At 37.6% G+C, this 19,737-nt stretch overlaps 1 protein-coding gene across 1 annotated transcript in view; it reads right to left on the minus strand.

The window, feature by feature from the left end:
* The window catches only part of LOC122811921 (N-acyl-aromatic-L-amino acid amidohydrolase (carboxylate-forming)-like), a 185,980-nt gene that overhangs the window by 165,712 nt on the left and 531 nt on the right, over positions 1 to 19,737 (minus strand). The window lies entirely within an intron of this gene.

Raw genomic sequence — 19,737 nt, forward strand, 5'->3', positions numbered from 1 at the left:
TGCAGCGGAGGGTGGCCTTGTTTGAGAATATGTGTGAGTTTGAGTTTAGAGAATTTTTGAGGACTGCTGATTATGAGACTCAGACTTCCAATTTAAACAATGTTGAGGCTGAATTGTTGGTTTTTCTCAATAATAAGCAACTTAGAGTGATGAAGCCTGATAAGGGGGAGGTTTGGTTATTATGGACTTGCATGACTGTATTAATAAGATGATGACTATCTTGTTTACTGACACGTATGAAGAAGTATCTCTTAATAAGATGAACATAGCTTTCAGGAAAGTTGATCTCGTTTTAGATGCACTGGTCTTAAATAATGTCATCACAGTGGAAGAGTTTAATTATGTTTCTGTATCTACCCCCAAAACTCCTACCATCTTTGGCATACCAAAGGTGCATAAGGCCGTAATGAATCCACCATTATGTCCTATAGTTGATGCTAAGACCTCAAAAATGTACTGTTTGGCGAAATATATTGACCATCATACAGAGGGAATCTTGAGGCAGAGCATTTGTATTCTTAAAGATTCATGGGATTTCTTGATGAAAATCAGGAATGCGGTGTTTGATGACTCATTGGTGTTTGTCACCTTGGATGTACAGGACCTCTACTGTGTTATCCCTAACGAATTAGGTGTTAAATGTTTTTATGAATATTTATGTTGTTATGTAAAGATGGATGTAGATAAAGCATATGTGGTTAGATGTTTCATGGAACTGGTGTTAGAAAATAATTTATTTATTCTTTTGAAAACAACATTTTTAAGCAAATCACTGGGGTGACTATGGGGGCTATTTATGCCCCGAAGTTTTCAAATGCTGTGTTGGCCCATTGGGAGATGAATTTTGTTCTAAATTCTGACTTCAGGCATTGTTGGGTATTTTATGGTAGGTACCTAGATGATTTAATTTTCTTTTGGAAAGATAGTTTGGATAAGCTGAATGCCTTTTGTGAATATTTGAAGTAAAAAAACAAGTACCAAACCAACATGGCTAGGCAAAAACTCTACTTACTGAACTTAAAAGAAGGTGATAAAAGTAAGCACTTTCGCGATAACACTATCGCTTCTTCAGACTAATAAACAAGTAGTGTTGGTTCGGTACTTGTTTTTTACTTCAAGTTTACACAGTTTTCTTGTACCGCACCTTTCACCTATTCCTGTTTATTTTTACTTTTTGTGGACGCCTTTTGTGAATACCTTAATGGGACTACTAATTTTTTGAAATTCACTTGTAATATTCAACAGGATGAGGTGAATTTTTAGATGTTACCATTAGGAAGAATATTAAGGAAAAGGTTTTTGAATCCAAGATTTTTAAGAAGCCTACCTACTCTAACACCTTACTCCATTATAGTAGTATGCACCCTCATCATCATAAATCAAGGGTCAATATGTATGCTTGGCAAGGATGATTTTGGATGAGGCTGAATTCAGGAAAGTGTGTGAGATACTCACATCTATGCTTATGGTGAGGGGGTACCCAGAGGAGTTTGTGGTGGAACTTCTTGCTGAAGTTTATACAAAAAGGGCCACAGGACATTTTGCTCCCCTTCTAAAAGGTGGGAGCCTTAATGCACATTGTAAAAATGGGGAAGGGGGAATTTTGAAAGAGCATTGGTGCTTACCTATAACACTAATTTTCATGGGCTTACTAACATAGTGAAAAGGAACTGGACAGTGCTCTGTCTGGATGATGAATATAGGGAGATAGTGGGGGAAACACCATGGATTGTATATAAAAAGGATTTTTGTTTTAAAAGTCTACTATAAAGGGGTCCATCTGGTGCTTATGAGGGTTTCATGAGAAAATGTGGCCATTGTATTCAATGTTCCTTTATTATGGAAGGTGATGCCTTTTTTGTTGATGGTTTTGGAAGAGTGAGGCTTAGAAAAATGTGGTCATGTAGCAGCAAAGGTGTGGTTTATTTAGCATTGTGTCAGAGGTGTTGTGCATTCTATTTTGGTAAAGCTAAGTTTAGCTTGAGAAAGAGAATTTACCAACATGTGTATGATACTGGAAAAGGGAATGAAAGGAATGCACTGTTAAGTACATTAAAGGTAATCCACAACATGAGTTTAGATTTGCTGCCATAGACCAAGTAGATCTTCATGAAAGATGGGGTCCTTATGGTGATTTCCTTGAATTTATGCAGCTTAAATGGCAGTTAAAACTTAATGCCACAGTTAGTCCAGGTCTTAATGAAGCTCTGTCATTAAGTAGCTTCCTGAAATTAAAAGCAGCATATTTTGCAAAATGAGTGGTTTTAAGTTAAATGTTTAAATGCATGGTGTTCATAGAATGTTGCTTTTATGTCACATTATTTGTACTTTTATATATAATGTTTTGCATGATTGTCTGACATTTGGTTGTTTGTTTAAAAACATAAGGTATTTAGGTAGGGCAGCTTCTTTAATTGAAATGGGATTTGCTTGTGTTTGTGTAATTTTTGGAGCTTGTTGGGGAGGGACTCTTAATTGTATTTTACTATATAAAATTCATGGAATGAGTGAGGATGTTATTCTGATAAAGTCCAGTGTTATTTGTGGACAAAAGCACTAAATAAATAGATTTGTGGATCTAGCGTGGCTTCCTGCTTTCCTTGTATGTTTTTTGGATATATTTTGACTGAATGTTAACCACAGTTTATGCTGAGATTAAATTTAATTTTTTCAGTTATCAAAATTTCTTGATAATTTCAGTAACTAGGCTAAAATTTTTGGGACTAGAACATGACATAAGGATCATTTAAAAATAAACAGGGTTTTACCATATCATATTTAATCAGGAATATAATTTTTTTAAGTGATTAAAGTTGTGCTTATGACTTGTTTAACCGTTATTATGTTGCTTATCTAAATGAGAAACTCTTTATCTTCTTTTCAGCTTATCATTTTACTTTTTCTAGCACCTTTTCATATTGCCCGGTTTCTTTATGAGATATTATTTCTCCTATAAGTCCAAACTGAGATATTTTTCTGGTGATTTGTTAATTCATCTAAAAATCACTACTCAACTTAACAATAAAAGAGAAATTAACTGGAGTCTTAATCCAAATAGCCTTCAATAAGCAGACATTAAGGAGTGAGTTGCTTCTGTATTTAACTCATTCCTCAATGTGCTTCATCACAATATAATTTCATATGATATCAGATGGGCAGCTTTTAAGTCAAACCTGCAAGGAGTGCTTATAAGTAAGTCATCCTACATTAAGATGTTTAAAGAAAGTCAAATAAGAAATTTTAACAACAGATTTCAAAATTATACGATGAACTCCAATCTAACTTTGGTCATGATTGTCAATTGGTCAATTATAAGAATTAATTAAAATCTTTTTGTGATTCAGATCTTTTACTTTTTCACTCTGACAATTCTGGCAAAGAATGGCGAGTGAACTTCAATCATTTCTGGCTAGCTTACTGCAAATAAATCAAACTTTAAATTATATCACATCAATAGAAGTGAATGGTACGCTTTCAATCTGAGGATATTCTCAAAGCATTCTAGTACATGTATAAAGAAAGATGCACCTCAGCTAATTCTAGACAATCAATTTGACATCTACAAACATTTAGCCAATTTTGCTCCTTATACTTCTCCAGAAATGTTTATTCAAACCCTAAAGCTGAGCATGTTATCACAGAGCTAAAAACAGAGTACACACTGCCCTGATGGATTTAGTGACATTTTCTATAAATGCTTTAAAACATGTTTACAGTCAGTCTTAAACTATATAATGATACCAAGTGTAACACACACACACACACACACACACACACACACACACACACACACACACACACACACACACACACACACACACACACACACACACACACACACACACACACACACACACACACACACACACACACACACACACACACACACACACACACACACACACACACACTCACTCACTCTCTTTTGCTCTCATTCATGCAAGCACACATACACTCGGGCACACATTCAGAAACATAAACGCACATAAACAAATACATACATGCACTCACTTTTTATGTTTCTTTTACTTTTACACTCACTAAACTGAAAAAGCGCTGCTTAGTGAGTGTAAAATAATGGCTCAATTGCTCTCACTCGCAGTCTCATGTACGCATACACTCACGCACACAGTTCTATTTTTTTTTTTTATTTTCCAGTTTTTTTTTTAATTTTACACTCACTAAGCAGCGATATGAGGGATGAATGGAATGGTGGTCTGAATAACAGGGCAACTGAGGAGAGAGTTGGTCATGTGGGGCTAGGGAACTGAAAAAATTAAAAAATAAAGTAATAGCAAAGGATAAAGTCTCAAAAGCCTTTTCAATGTTTTATAAGGCAGATGGACTTATTTGCTAAGGTATGCCACAGACAAAACATTATGGGTTGTACTAATACTGAACAATGTTGAAAATAAATGAACAGCAGAAGTACAAACTGCATAAACTGATTAATGGTGTTGGAAAGCTAAACAGCTAACAAGTCAAGCTATGTATAGACATTAATGTGACCTGGTACCAGCCTCAAAGAAGGATCTATTTCCACCTGAGAAAGAAGGATGAAGAAGAGCTAAAAACATTCTAGTAAACACAATATAAAAAATTGTCAGGCCGCATAAATTCCCCAGTAGTGACAGCATTTACTTACAAAATTCCAAGAGAAGCTGGAATTTGCATATATATAAGAAATGCAGTTAGAATTGCACAAAAGTAAAGGCACCTGTACCTGTAGTGTGTGACATAATAATTGAGCTTAATGGAGCAAGAGTGTCTGGTAAATTATGTCATGACATCACCAACTTGAATCTCTCCCTGGCAGTAGAAGCACCATACATTTCTGTAACCAAATAGGCTTGATGAAGCATAAAAGATTGATATTTAGGGTTAGATCTGCTGCTACCATAGAACGTGTGATATGTTAAATAATACAGGGGATCACAAATGCAAATATTTCAGTGATAATGCTATAGTCTGTGGCAAAGATATAAAAAACATGATCATGAAAATGATTAAAAGAAAACAGTCTTGTGCTAAAGAAGGAAACATAAGTTTGACAGGAATAACCTTGAATTCCACGAGTGTATATTTAATGTGAAGAAAATGCCACATTCTCAAAGAAGGTAAAAACAAAACATGATTTTGACACCATCAGCTCATATGAAAGAAGTTTTTGAGTAAGGACAATTACAGTTCCACGTTTATAAATACATTGGCATTGTTACAGGGATACATTTAATATTCAAAGCTTGCTTGCTAAGAAGTCTACATTTTTTCACTAGGTTGCTCATCGTAACTTTGATTGCATTATTCTTAATAAATATTGGTATAATAGACTTTCAGTACTTCTGTGACCAGTAGGTTACTCAGTAGTACAGAACAGTAGAATGGAAAGAATAGGATAAATTGCATCCAAATTAATTAAACATTACTTACTACCAGAAAAAAAATGTGTTTAAACATGACTAATTAGTTCAGCAAACATACTTTAGTCATGATGAAAATGTGTTTACATTTAATTAATTAATTACATTAAATTTGAAAGTAAACTGGAGAATCATGGATTGTTTCTGATGATTTCAATAAAAAAATGATACAAGTTTTAAACCATCATATTTCAGTTGATACAACTGATTTACATTTATTTTATTCAGTAAAGAAACCTACCAGATATGTTAGCTTTAATTAACAATGATTATCAAGTTTTGAATTATGAGGTTTTATTTGTATTTATTACTGGTCACTTACCAGTATTTGATATATTCAATACGCAAAAACTATTTTTTCAAGGACCAGTAAGAATAAAAAATAAATTATTATTATACAGGTGCTAAAGATGCATATCATAGGTTTAATATATCATGTGCAACTGATCATACAAACAATTGAAACATACACAATTTCACAAATAAGTTGCACATTACACCTAATCCTAACCTAAAACTATAATGCTGTAACATATATTACACACAGATACACACACACATAACACAACAAACACACACAGTTAATTTTATCTCAAATTAGGAGTCAGATAAATTTCAAAATGCACAAAAACATGCTATCAGCTTCCTAATAACACAAACTAAAATGTAAAACACACACACACCTGTGCATACAACTAAAATAAAACTACACTAAAAACGGCACTTGCTTGGAGGGTTTTGCCCCAAGCCCTTGTCCCCCATAACCATTGATTTTCATATATCAACTCTACAGTTATACCTCTGTGACTGCAGTGGATACTTCCCTGTGCAGCTACAGTCAATAAAACTATGACTTGACTATAACAATCCATGCATTTGATTAAAAATGCAAGCCATGTAGCATGTTGACAAGCTGTGCAGCTGACAAACTTTTTGGCAAACCAAAGACTATATTATTTAGATTGGTATATGCTTTTCTTTAGTGATGATGTAGGTAAAACTTTTATATTGTTAACTAGTAGGTTAGTAAAATGTATGATGGGGTAACTCCTTTGTTTCTCATTAAGTTCAGTAAGGTATATACACCATGTGTCAATAAACATTGTCTTGAGCTGATACAAAAGGACTACAAATTTAAAATATATGTTAAATCTCTAACAAAGTTGACTTGGAAATCTTTTAAGAGACTACACAATGTCTGTAATTGGTTATGTAGAAATAAAAAGCAGGTCGACTGGTTAAAGAGGCTTCAGAAAAGTCAAGGAATACTGGTAAAATAAGATTATTACAAATTAGCTCATCAGCCAAAAAACAAAGTATTTGCCCAAGGTGATCAAAACAGTGATTTGCTAAAATCTGGAAAAGATATTACTGGGGAGTCCTATACATTTGTTTAGTATTAGTAATCAGACAGTGTACATTAAAAACTGTAAATCTAGATAAAATAACTGGGTTTTTATGGTCACTATAATGCATGGAAAAAATATATGCAAATTTCACTAGTAAAACCAGACCTATTAAAAGTCATGGTAGCACTGACATGAGATTTATTAAAACTGGTCTTAAATACTTCATTTGACCAATTACTGTTTTTTTTTTTCTTAAGCAATATAATTGCAATTAGTTGAAACATTCTGTTGCGGTCCTGGTTTATAAAAAGCAGAATAAGGCAGAATTTAAAATTATTGCAGTATTACTTTGCTAGCACCGCATTCCAAAAATTTTGAAAAGCTTCTTTCCAAACAATTATCAGATTATTTGGAATGTGGTCATATGCTTGGAAGCATCTATATACCTTTAGCAGAAAATGTTCAACTTTCATGACATAATTGAATACAACAGTACAGCTAACTTGTAGATTATTTAAAAGCATTTGATTCCATTGAACATAATGATGCATTACTATCATTGAAGGACTTTGGTTGTTCGAGCAATATACCATTATGGGGATCATTCTATTTAAATGGCAACATTAATTTTACCAAAGTTCAAAATCGTCAGCTACTTTACTTAGATTCTAAAGTGAGTGTACCCGGGATCCATACTATGCCCTTTATTTTCATTACTGTAGCTCATCTGATCCTTAATCGTGACAGACATTCAACTTTACTGACATATATGTGGATGATCTGGTGCGATTTGGGTTTTGGGATTGAACCTGAGATACTTATTCAGCTGCTTCAAGTTGACTGAAATTTAGTGTTGGTCTTCTAACTCATGATTTAAGTGTTAATATGTGGGGGAAAAACACATACACCCAACAAGATATATTACTTTTTGGATCCTCCAAAACTGAATTTAGATGCAAAGATGGTTCAGTTATAGAGACAGTGTCTATTATTGTTTACCTGTGTGCTATTGACTTTCCTCTTAAGTTCAATCATCATGCAGTATTCTACAGTAAAAGAATACAAGGTTGGCCCAGTTGTATACAGTTTTATTTTGTTATTCTGAATAGCCTGGCTTCCTGATAGGTACATCACTGTTGTATACATATTTGATTACAACTTTTTAAGACTTTTTGGATGTGGTCATATCATTTTAAATAACATAAAGGTTATTTATCCTTCTAGTTTAGTCTATGTGTAATATTTTCTAACAAAATCGTCATTTTATGTTTTGTTCCTTATCAGGTGAACCCTCTGTAGAAAGAAGGACTAGATATTTAATTGGCTTTTTTGTGTGTAAACAATGAAAATGCAAGAGAAGAGAGAGAGAGAATACTGAACCTTCTCCGACCCCCACCCCCTGAATTTATAGATAAACTAACTGTGAAATCGCCATTCCTCAGATGAAAGTGAATATTTCAAGAAATGGTCATCTTGGATTTAGTAGATGTTTTTTGGACCACTCCGTCTCAGCATTTTGGGACCTGATAAAGTGAGTCCTAGCATTTCAAAGAGCCACCATTGTTTACATGTTCTGCTATTTATCATGCATGATATAGCTTGTATTCTCCTTAGTTAGTACCATTACTTAAACATAGACATAAATAGTAAGCTATAGAGTAGTCTTATTGTCTAAATATTTATTCTTACATGTTTCGTTGAAGAAAGTTTTATATGTTTTCAATAAAAGGTATTGAAAAAGTAATAATCCTCTTCTCCTCCAAAGTCCTATTCAACATACCTCAGCCAAGTGCTATGTTAACTATCAAAATGAGACTAATAATGTTACTAATTCCAATAATGCTCGTTCCATATCTCCTTACCACCTATGAAAATCAGCCCTGCCTTGGCTTTCAGCACCTCATATCCTAAACTAACACTACTCCTACTTTAAATAATACAGATCAACTCATAGCTCTCTACAAACCTGACTTCTCCACTCTTAACAACCACCAACTAGCCAGACTATGGTCAATCTCCCCCAAAACCAGATATTATCACAAAATAATTAGCAAAGCCCTGAAACTAATAATTACTGTACAATACATTCTGATAAGGGATAGAGACATCCACCCAAAATGTGGTCTTACCCCTCCCACAAGCTCTAGCTCCCAGGCCATTACCCCTTCTAACATTTGACCAACTACAAGGACCGCTAACTCTCTCCTGACCTATCACCTAAACATCAGGAGTATAAACAACAAGGTCCATACTCTTCATGCCCTCTTAGCAGCCTACTCACCTGATGTGCTATGTCTCCCAGAAACCTGGCTAAAACTGAGAACTAAAGACAATGAAGTTATCCCACCAGGTTACAACATACTCAGACTAGACTGTAAGTCTAGGAAAGGTTAGGGAGTAGCAGTACTCTTTAAAAATACACTAGATGTCACATTAGCCCCACAACAATCTCCCCTGTTTAATAATGCTGAAACTCTCGTTCTCAAACTACAGCTTAACAAAATTAAATCTATATTCATTGCCTGCATTTATATCACCCCCCAGGTAATAACACAAATACCCTAGAAGAATTCCTACAATGGCTATCCAACATGTACCCCCATGAAACTATGGTGTTAGGGGATTTTAGTATTGATTGGGACAACTGTTCCTCTGAATCTCCCACAACCCATGTAAACCTTCATGACTACACACAACTCATATCCTCACCCACCCGAATAAATAAACCCTACAACAAAGGTAGGATCCTGGACTGGATTCTTATCAACAATCACCCAGACCTGTAAAATGCCGGTACCCTCCCAGATGATATAAGTGACCACTTACTCACTTACATCATCAAGCATAAAGTAGATAACCTCCACCACATTTTCCATAAATCTATTAGAAATTACAAAAACTTCAACATCACTGATTTTCAGAATGAAATCAAAGCATGCAATTGGGCCATCCTAAAAATCTTCCACTGGATGATGCTGTAGCCTACTTTAATTCTAAATTCCTTACCATTCCAGATTCCCATGCTCCTGCCACCTGGCTTTCTAAATTAACCAAAACCAAAATCATAGCAAGAAATAAAGCATGGGACAAATGGCGTACCTCAAAAGACCCACTTGACCATATTAAATTCTGAAAGCTAAGGAATGATACTAAGAAAGCCATATTGCTAGACAAAAAAAAAAACAAAAACTTCTGTCAACACCTTCAACAAAAACAACAGAACAAACCTCAAAAGTTTTGGGAAGGAATAAACAAACTACTCCATCCTGGACAATCCACCACTCCCACCCCATCAGCTTGTAACCTAAAATCTCCAGAGGAAAATGCAAATCTCTTTGACATCTTATTTACTAAGACCATCCAATCACTAGCTAGCCAACTGTCTCCCAGTTGCTCTAATCCTGATTCCTCCTCGACCACTACCCCACTCTCCTTTAACTTCCAGCCTGTATCTACATCAACCACCATATCTCTAATTAACAAACTAAAACCCACTACCCTAGCAGCTGATCTCCTCCCACCAGAATATCTACAGAAAGCAGCAGATGCCATTGCATACCTTTTTCTATTATTATAAACCGAACCTTGTCCGAAGTCACCATCCCCTCTACCTGGAAGGTTTCCCACATTATTCCTCTCCATAAAGGGGGGAACTCATTAGACTTTTCAAACTACAGACCAATAGCCATACTATCACCACTGGCCAAAATAATGGAAAATGCATCCATAACCAACTAATGCACTATCTCACCCAGAATAAACTACTGGTCAACTCTCAGCACAGCTTTAGGCCAAACTACAGCACCACCTCAGCCCTCCTATCCTTCTCCAACTCCATTAACCTCAACCAAACAATAACAAACTTACCTCAACTCTCTTCCTAGATCTCTCTAAGGCCTTTGATATTGTTAACCTCCAATTAATTATCCATACCCTGAAGAAACTGTAACTAAATAACTATGTGATTAAATGGTTCCAATCTTATCTGACCAGAAGACAACAAGCAGTATTACGGCAAAATACACTATCCACCCATCTACCCATCACACTAGGAGTCCCCCATGGCTCCATACTAGGACCACTTCTCTTCTCAGTCTTTATCAATGACCTGCCCACAATCACTCCCAAGGCCACCTGCATCCAATACGTGGACAACTCCACTTTAATCTGTGCAGCCTCCTCCCCAACTGAGCTTATGACTCTAACCCAGAATACTTTCAATGATGTTGAAAAATGGTTCGTAAACTGTCAGTTTATTTTAAACCCCAACAAAACTAAGCTGCTAATTTTTTCTCCCACTTGTAAGTCCTCTTCACCATTCTTTACCATAAGATCCAGTAATGACACACTTATATCCCCAGATGTTCACACCAAACTCCTAGGGGTCACAATCGACAATACACCTAAAATATGACACCTATGTCAATCAAACTATCAAAACCATCAACAAAAAACTGGGCTCTTTCTATAGGATCAAACCATTCCTCACTCCATTTACAAGAACTTTTATCGCTCCCACTTACTGACTACCCTTCTCTATGCCTCCCCCCTTTTAACGTGAATAAAACCACTCTTAGCAAACTTGCTAGCTGTTACAACCATATTGTTAGATTTGCTACAGGCACGACCTTTAGGACCCACCACTGTCTCAAATGAACTCAACTAGGTTGGCTTGAATGGACTACTCTTCTCCAATACAACCAACTTATAATACCCATAAAGTTCTAAACAACCTCGATAAGACACCTGCACTAAACAAGATCATTAATCCCTACAACAACCTGAGGTCGCTGCTTTCTGCTGACAAACCGTTGGTTCAAACAACCAAAAGCATAAATGTGGCTAGTGACTCTCTATTTGCCAACTCCGTAGGCAAAACTTGGAAATCTCTACCTGCTGAACTTATTCTCCAGCCCTCTGTAACCCAGTTCAAAAAAAGCCTCAAACTACACTTTTAAATGCACTGGCAATGTCCCTGTTCAAAACCCGACTAACACCAACCTGCTAGTACTGGATACCATGCCTAGTTAAATCTGTCATTTCACTCTAAAATGTATATAACTTTGCTTTGTGGCATATCTAGAGTTTGTTAAGGGATAAATTCCTTACCTGTGTGAAACCCTGTGTGAGACTTAGTTGCCTATACTAATTGTGTCAACTATGTTCTATAAATGTTTGTAACCTTACTGAAGACTGTAAACTATGTTAATTTGTAAATGTTACTAATGTAAGCTACTAACTTGGAGCTTTTCTCCCCGGGCCTCCAATGAAAATGAACATATATATCCAATTGGACCATCCAGGTAAACAAATGTAAAATAAAAATAAATAAAAATAATGAATAAATATTATTATAAATATTGAAGAAAGGAACACATATATAATTAGGTGGTGTGCGAGATGGAGGGGGCTTGACCCCTGCAAAACACAGTGCTTGCTTTTCTCTCATTTTTGATGTTTCAGAATGTCAACCATTTGGTCTCGATGTTTTGTGGTTCACTGTGTTCTGAAACATTGATCATATCTCATGATATAGCAAATGCTCAAAACAGTGAGTACAAAAAGAGCAATCATTTAGATCTAATCTAAAAAGATCAAAAAAACACTTTTTTTTTTTTGCAGAAGGGCACCTGCCCCTTGTACCCCTTACTAATTATGTTTACCAACTATAAGATCGCACAACAGCAAGGTAAGGGAAAGTTCCCAAACCCTACTCTACTGTGATATTGCTCAGAGAACAGCCATCAGGCTGAAAAATAAGTCTGTAACAGAGTTCACTCTTATAGACTGTAATGTACATATATATATATATATATATATATATATATATATATATATATATACACACATATATAAATATATAAACATATATATATATATATATATATATATATATATATTTATATGGGTCACCCTCACTTTGTCGACATTTCAGAATGTTGAAGACCATATGGCCGAGATCATATGATCGACATTCGAAATGTCGACCATGTGGAACCGGCATCTGCAAACAGTGCGAAATGGAAAGATTTCCATCTTCCGCACTGTAGTGCGATCTTGGAGTTGGTATATTTACGTTCTGGGGGTTTTGGAGGGTGGTGCCCCCCCTGCTTGCAGCGTGAAGGTAAGATTTTGTTGTGTCTTTTTTTTTTTTGTATGGTCAACATTTCGAATGTTGATCAGATGGTCTCGGCCATATGGTTTTCGACATTCTGAAATGCCAACCATATCAAGTAGACCCTATATATATATATATATATATATATATATATATATATATATATATGTGGGCCCTCACAATGGAGTGCAGGAATGCCTGTCCCTGTAAAGGCACTTTTTTCTGAAGATTTCTGACTGTGAGTGATTTTTGTAGTTCAATGATTTTGTTGCGTTATGATGACAATTCTGAAGGTTGATTACAAAGGAGATGCCATCTTGTCATGGAGCCTCATATCATTATTTCTTTTAGACTGAATATTACATTTCCTGTGGTATTAAGGCAGGAATGACACATTACGATATGTCGGGCACCTCAAGTTTAGTGGTTACCAGCTTCATTGCTGCGGCACCCTGGTGTATCATAGCACCATCTCCAGGGTGCTATAGTGAACTGAAACTCAAATTTAAAAGTTTTATTTTGCATACTTTCCTATATCTATACTGCCATGATCTTGCTATGTGGAATCAATCACCACTAGAATCTATTTAGACTAGAGGCTAAACTCAGGTGCATCACATCAAGTTGTACAAGGTGTTTAGAGAGAAACAATCCAAAGAAGGTTCTGTGTTCAATAAAGGGTCTGATGTGAGACACAGAAACACTATGTGGTCATAGCTTCATGTCTGTCCTAAGCTTGGGGTTGGACTGCCCTCAGGAAGCTTAGAAACCTACATCACACCTTTAATGATAGGAATAGTCTACTTATTTCTGGATACAAGATCATTGAGATTAATGCCAGGCATGAATTTATGGTGACCCATCAAGTTATTGAGGCTTGCTTTAAATGTTTTTAGGAAGGTACTCTGCTTGATTTTCAGAGTTAGTCTATTCTAAAGGTTGGGGGGTACAGTGGGTAAAAATAGTATCACACTAGTAAATATCGTTGATCTTTCAGTGAAGATTTACATCTTTGGAGTGGGTGTTAGCTCAGCAGTTTGATCTATGAAGGTGAAGCAAGTTATAACATAAGGGGTCTTTCATAGCAAAAAATTTACCTCTCAGGAACCTGTTAAAGTCTGAGTAGAGAGAAAGAGATTTTGGTCTGCTGGGGTATCTTAAGTGGCTTAAACTAGGAATGTTTTCAGCCAGGTATCATTGAGTCTTTCAAGTTGTACCAGGTGCTTAGAGAGAATAAAATCCAAACAGGTCTCTGTATTCCATAATGGGTCTGATGAGAGAGCTGTAAAGGGAGACAAGGGCATCACTGGACCTAGAAGAGATGTCATGACAGAAAAGCTGTGTAGAGCAGAAGGGCTTCCTGACCAGATCCAAGACATGTTAATGGAAATATACCTCATTGCTAATGGGGTATCCATGTCTCTAATAATGGAGTCTGGTTTAAGAAATACATGAACAACAGGATAAGAAGAAAGAGACTAGGGCTTTACTGACAGTAAGCATGCTATACTTCTTAGTGTTTAGGGTGAGTCCATACTAGGTATAAGTCTGATTGGGTATCATAGAGTGAATTGACAAGAACATCGATATCTGTGCAGTGACTGAGACCTGGTTCATGGCTCCAGAGAGCACCTCTGCATTACCAGGCTATAACTCATACCACACTTTTCGGCCATCTAACCTGGACCGGAACACCAAAGGCGGAGGTGTGTCCATATTCATTAAGCATATCCACACCTCCAGGCTAGTTGCTCAGCATAATGCATCCGAGGTTATCCAAGTGCAACTAACTCTGGGCAAAACTGCAATCCAAATTGTAGCTTGGTACAGATCTCCCACCATGCCCCAAGATTCCCACTCCTCTTTTCTTGATATACTGGAAAATATTAGGGTTTAACCAAACACCCTAATATTGGGCGATTTCAACTACACCACCATTAACTGGGAAAACTACACGGGTACCTATTCCTTCGCTCAGCGTTTCTGGAATTCATAAATTCCAATGCCCTGGATCAACTTATCCACACCCCCACCAGGGGCAACAATAACCTAGACCTAGTCATTACCAGCATGAGTGACCAGTGTTCCACACCTGAAGTCAACACCTCGTTGGTCAGATCCGACCATAAGCTAATCACCCTAGATAGCTACATCCCGTACCCATCCCCCATTAAGGAAACCACGGTAAAAAAATTCTCCAAAGCCAACTTCATGCTTCTTAAGACAGAAGTGGTGAACTTCATGATAACCATGCAGATGGACAATACAGTTACGACTGCTGAATCCTACACAAATGCACTCTATAGGCACTTACATGAGTGCATGGATCGTACTATCCCAAACAGAACCAAGACACTATCCTCCAAGAAAAGGAAGCAAATCTGGTGGTCCCCTGCCATAAACAATCTCTACAACAGAAGGAAGAAACTGTTGCAAAAGAGAGTAAAATCCCATGAGTGGATGAGCTAACTGGTCAGCCTCAGTAAGAAGCTGAGATCCCGTATAAGATCCTCCAAAGCTAGCTACGAAAACAAGATCATCACTGATTCTAAGGACAACCACGCATTCCATAGCTATATCAAGAACCTCAATGGTAACACCCATATCTGCTCTGAGTTGCAGCATAATGGTACAAAAATTACAGAACCAACTGATATTGGTTCCTGGCAGATAGATTCAGTGCTAACTTTACCCCCCCTCTCACCCCCTAAAGGGCCCATATCTATACAGGAAGAATGCAGAGTCCCTGTAATCATAACTACGCAGGTAAAAGCTGCACTCTCTAAAGCAAAAAACACAGCATCCATGGGACCAGACAACATCCCAGGCTGTGCTTTACATGAACTTCAGAACTAACTGGCTCCCCACCTAAGCACCATGTTCAATCATAGCCTCAAGTCAGGCTTTGTGCCCACTGAATGGCACACAGCAACAGTTATCCCACTCCACAAAGGGGTAGCCACCACAGATCCTGGGAACAATCGCCTATTAGCCTGACGAGCCTGGTCTGCAAGGCCATGGAACGTATCATAAACAAAGACATTAGTAACCTCCAAACTCTGGACCCCACCCAGTTCGGGTTTGTGAAAAGCTGATCATGCCTCCTGAACCTGGTCGACTTCTTTGAGGCAGTCACCAAAGCTGTAGATGAGGGTAAGGTGGTTCACACAGCCTATCTTGATCTCACCAAGGCTTTCGACACCATCCCCCATTCTGGAATTATAGCTAAACTCACTAAACTAGGTATAAATTTCTATGTCACAAGATGGGTTGCCAACTGGCTCACTGACAGAACCCACAATGTAAAAGCTGCAGACTCCAAATCTGACTTCAAACCAGTGACAAGTGGACTACCACAGGGTTCAATACTGGCACCTCTCATGTTTGGTATCTACTTCTCTGATGTACAGGCTAACACAGAAGTCCTCTGGCTATGAAGTTCGCAGATGACTGCAAACTAGGAACTATAGTCGAGTACCCAAATGATGTGGACATCCTACAGAAGGGCATCACTGAGACAGATGCCTGGTGTCAGAGCCATGGCCTCAAGCTCAATACCAAAAAGTGCATTGTTATCCCCTTTGGTAAAAACTCTGTGCCCATGAACTACCATATAGGCGGCAGTCTTTTTAACGCCGAATGTGTGATAAGAGACCTTGGCACCCAGGTGGTCAGTAGTCTCTCCCTTGATAATCACATTGCCACAGTAGTCAGAAAATCTTTCTATGTGGCACACCTCATCACAAAAGGGTACTCATCCAGGAAAAAAGAGGTCATTGTTCCCCTCTGCTCGACACTCATTAGACCCATTACAGAGTACAATGCCCCTTTTGGAATGTACCTCACAAGACATCTGCAGCAGCTGGAAAGGCCACAGAAGTACCTCACAAAGAGGATTACTGGCCTCAAACAGATGCCCTACACTGATTGTCTCAAAAAACTCTAGCTTTACTCTGTAGCATATCGCTTACTCCAAGGTGATCTCTGCCTAATATATAAAGCTATGTCAAACCCAGATCTGTTGGACATGCTACACCTAAAGAAATCCCAATCCCTTCGAGCTACACACTCTAGGGACCTAAACCTTGAAACCACAATAAACAGGATATGCTGGAGGGATAGATTCCTGTCCCAGAGACTTCCCATACTCTGGAACAAGCTACTCATCTATGTCAAGCAAAGTTCCTCATTAACAATCTTCAAGAAAAATCTTGATGAGTGGATGCGAAATAGGAAATATACCCCGAGGATCACTTCTGTGGCTCTGCTCGACAGGGGCACAGGAAATTAACTTTCTTGGGTTGGCATAAGCCAGGAAACTTTGTTGGCTAGGCTTACTTAGGCTCTTGGGCCGATAGCCTAGTACCTACCTATGAACCTATGAACAGCATCCAATCTGCAGCTGTCCACAGACATTGGATGCCTGCTTTTACTTCCAAAAAATAAATGTAAAGCAGGCAGGGATCCAACACTGAACCCTGTGGGAAGCTCTTGTAATGTTTCTGTGACTAGAAGAGATATCCCCTACTTGGACTGTGAATTTGTTGGTAAGCCAATTAGTGAAGCCAATAGGCCTAGAGTTACTGAGGTCTGTCATACGGCTGGCATTGTGGTGGGGGAGAAATGTTGCTATTTTCCAAATTGTAGGAGTACACTGTGGAGACACTAAAGTTATTTAGCAGAGTTATAAACAGGTTTATGACAGGTTTGGCTGTGCAATATTTGATACCTGCAAGCAGACACCCTGGAGTATTTCCAGAACCCATGACTGTTTTTAGTTTTTGGCAAGAGCAGAAGGCACTTGATCAAGGGTGGTAACAAGTAGTACCAACACAGGGAAAATGTTGGGAGAGATAAGGAGTGTGGGAGTTGTAAAGCTGGATATATTTTTTTTCAAGAAGAATGCTGGCTGATGTTTCTGTGTTACAGGGGAGGGGGTTACACTAAAGAAGACATTTTACAGGAGAACTCAGTGCTACTTCAGAGATTAATAAAGAAAGCTTGTGATTGTAGTTAGTACTAAAAACAGTTCTAAGTTTATAACTGACTTTGCAGTCTTTATTTGTACACCTGACAGTATTGCTAAATACTGGTATATTGCTTCTATAGTGTGGAAGTCATGACCTTTCTCTTTTGCCTATAGAGATGATTTCAATGAGCATTCCAACATACCAGCTGTATTACTTGTGGAACAACATAAAAGTTCTAATGTAAGAATAGTAGTGCATCCCTCCCATAATCTGAAAATATTTTGTTTTTTTTAAACACCAGCCAAGTGCAGTTAATGGTCAAATCATTACGTGATACATTAGCAAGCTAATTAAAGTGGTGTTTTTTCCCCTTTGTGTAACTTGCTATATAACCTCTTTTTACACGTCTGTAAGTGAGGAGAATTCTAAAGAGTGTAAACTTCCCAGCTGGAAAGCAGTGTAACATGTTGTTAGACATGGAGCTGACACTGCAAGTACTCATCTCTCATATACTGTTTTTTGTGACATTAATGTTAAATTAATATTAGAATGCGGTATTTATTGACATTCAGTTAGTGAAATGTTGTAGAAATAATAGCTTATATACAGAGATATTTCTGTTGTGTACATTTTGTCATATTTAAGTTATTGGTAATGTAACATCACTTATAAGCAAGAATATATCATATTTTATTTTTGTAAGACTGCCTACATATGGTGGGCTTCTTACAGCAAGACTATCAAGGGAAAGTAATATGAAAAGTATAACCCACTAGAAACAACTATCTCCTTTCTGTAGTAACCTGTAAATTGTTGTAGTTAAATGACTTGCTCAAAGTCAAATGGAGGTGGAAGGAATCAAACTCTGTTCCCTTGACTAGAAGAAGTAACTTAATTGCTCAGAGATGCAATCCACTGCATTAACTACCAGAGACTCTGGCATTATGGTACAAAGTTTCCATACAAAAAAAGCAAAATTACAATTAAAACAATACCGAGAAAGTATGTCCACAATAGGATTTTTAATTTCCTGTATCTTAGATCTACTATACATGTTACTGAGTGGTGTTCAAAAGAGAAAAGGCATGCGTAAAATGGGCGTGCCTTCTCGTTGAAGGTTGGGCGTCGGGCTGGCAACTCGGCACCGTAAAAATCTACTGCTAATCATTAGCGGACCGGAGTTCCGCTGTGGCGACCCCTAACCGGGTAGAAGCCGAAAGAAGAAGGTACATGTCAGTGTAGTCTCTGCCATTCACTCTGCTATCAAATATCCCATGTGATCGTTAACCCTACATTTTATGAGGCAGTCTACTCTTACTACTACTGGGATGTGTTTCGTTTTCCTGGATCACTAACATCTTCATTTAACAGAAGAATGAAGGCTAGCGGGGGTATGGTAAACAATCATCGAGGAACAGTAGAGCAGCTGAAGCTTTCTGACATTCGCAGAATTCAGAGTAATACGTTAAACCTCATGAGGGAGGCTACTACAGAATGAGGCACACAGACTGCACCACACGCACTCGCTCTCTCTCTCTCTCTCACACACACACACACACACACACACGTACAGACACACACTTTGTACCGTATAGTTCTGCCCCTCCCCTCCCACGGGCGGTTTCCTTTGCAAAGCCGATCAAAAGGTCATTCTTTATGCGGCACTGTCTGCAGCCACAGAGCACTTGAATACTTTGCTTTCAGTTTGCCTTCCCACACCCTTTCGTTTTGCTGAGTAACTCACTGAATTACTGCAGTCTTGGACTCAAGCATTTACAGTCTGCTGATTATTCACAGTCCTGCATCATAAGGATTCAATATGCTCCGCTAACCTCTTCTTCACCACTCTTTTTCTCAACTTCTTGAAGACATATAAAACA

This window comes from Protopterus annectens, chromosome 9.part0 (assembly GCF_019279795.1).
Source record: "Protopterus annectens isolate FY-2018-M chromosome 9.part0, PAN1.0, whole genome shotgun sequence".
Classification (NCBI taxonomy): domain Eukaryota; kingdom Metazoa; phylum Chordata; order Ceratodontiformes; family Protopteridae; genus Protopterus; species Protopterus annectens.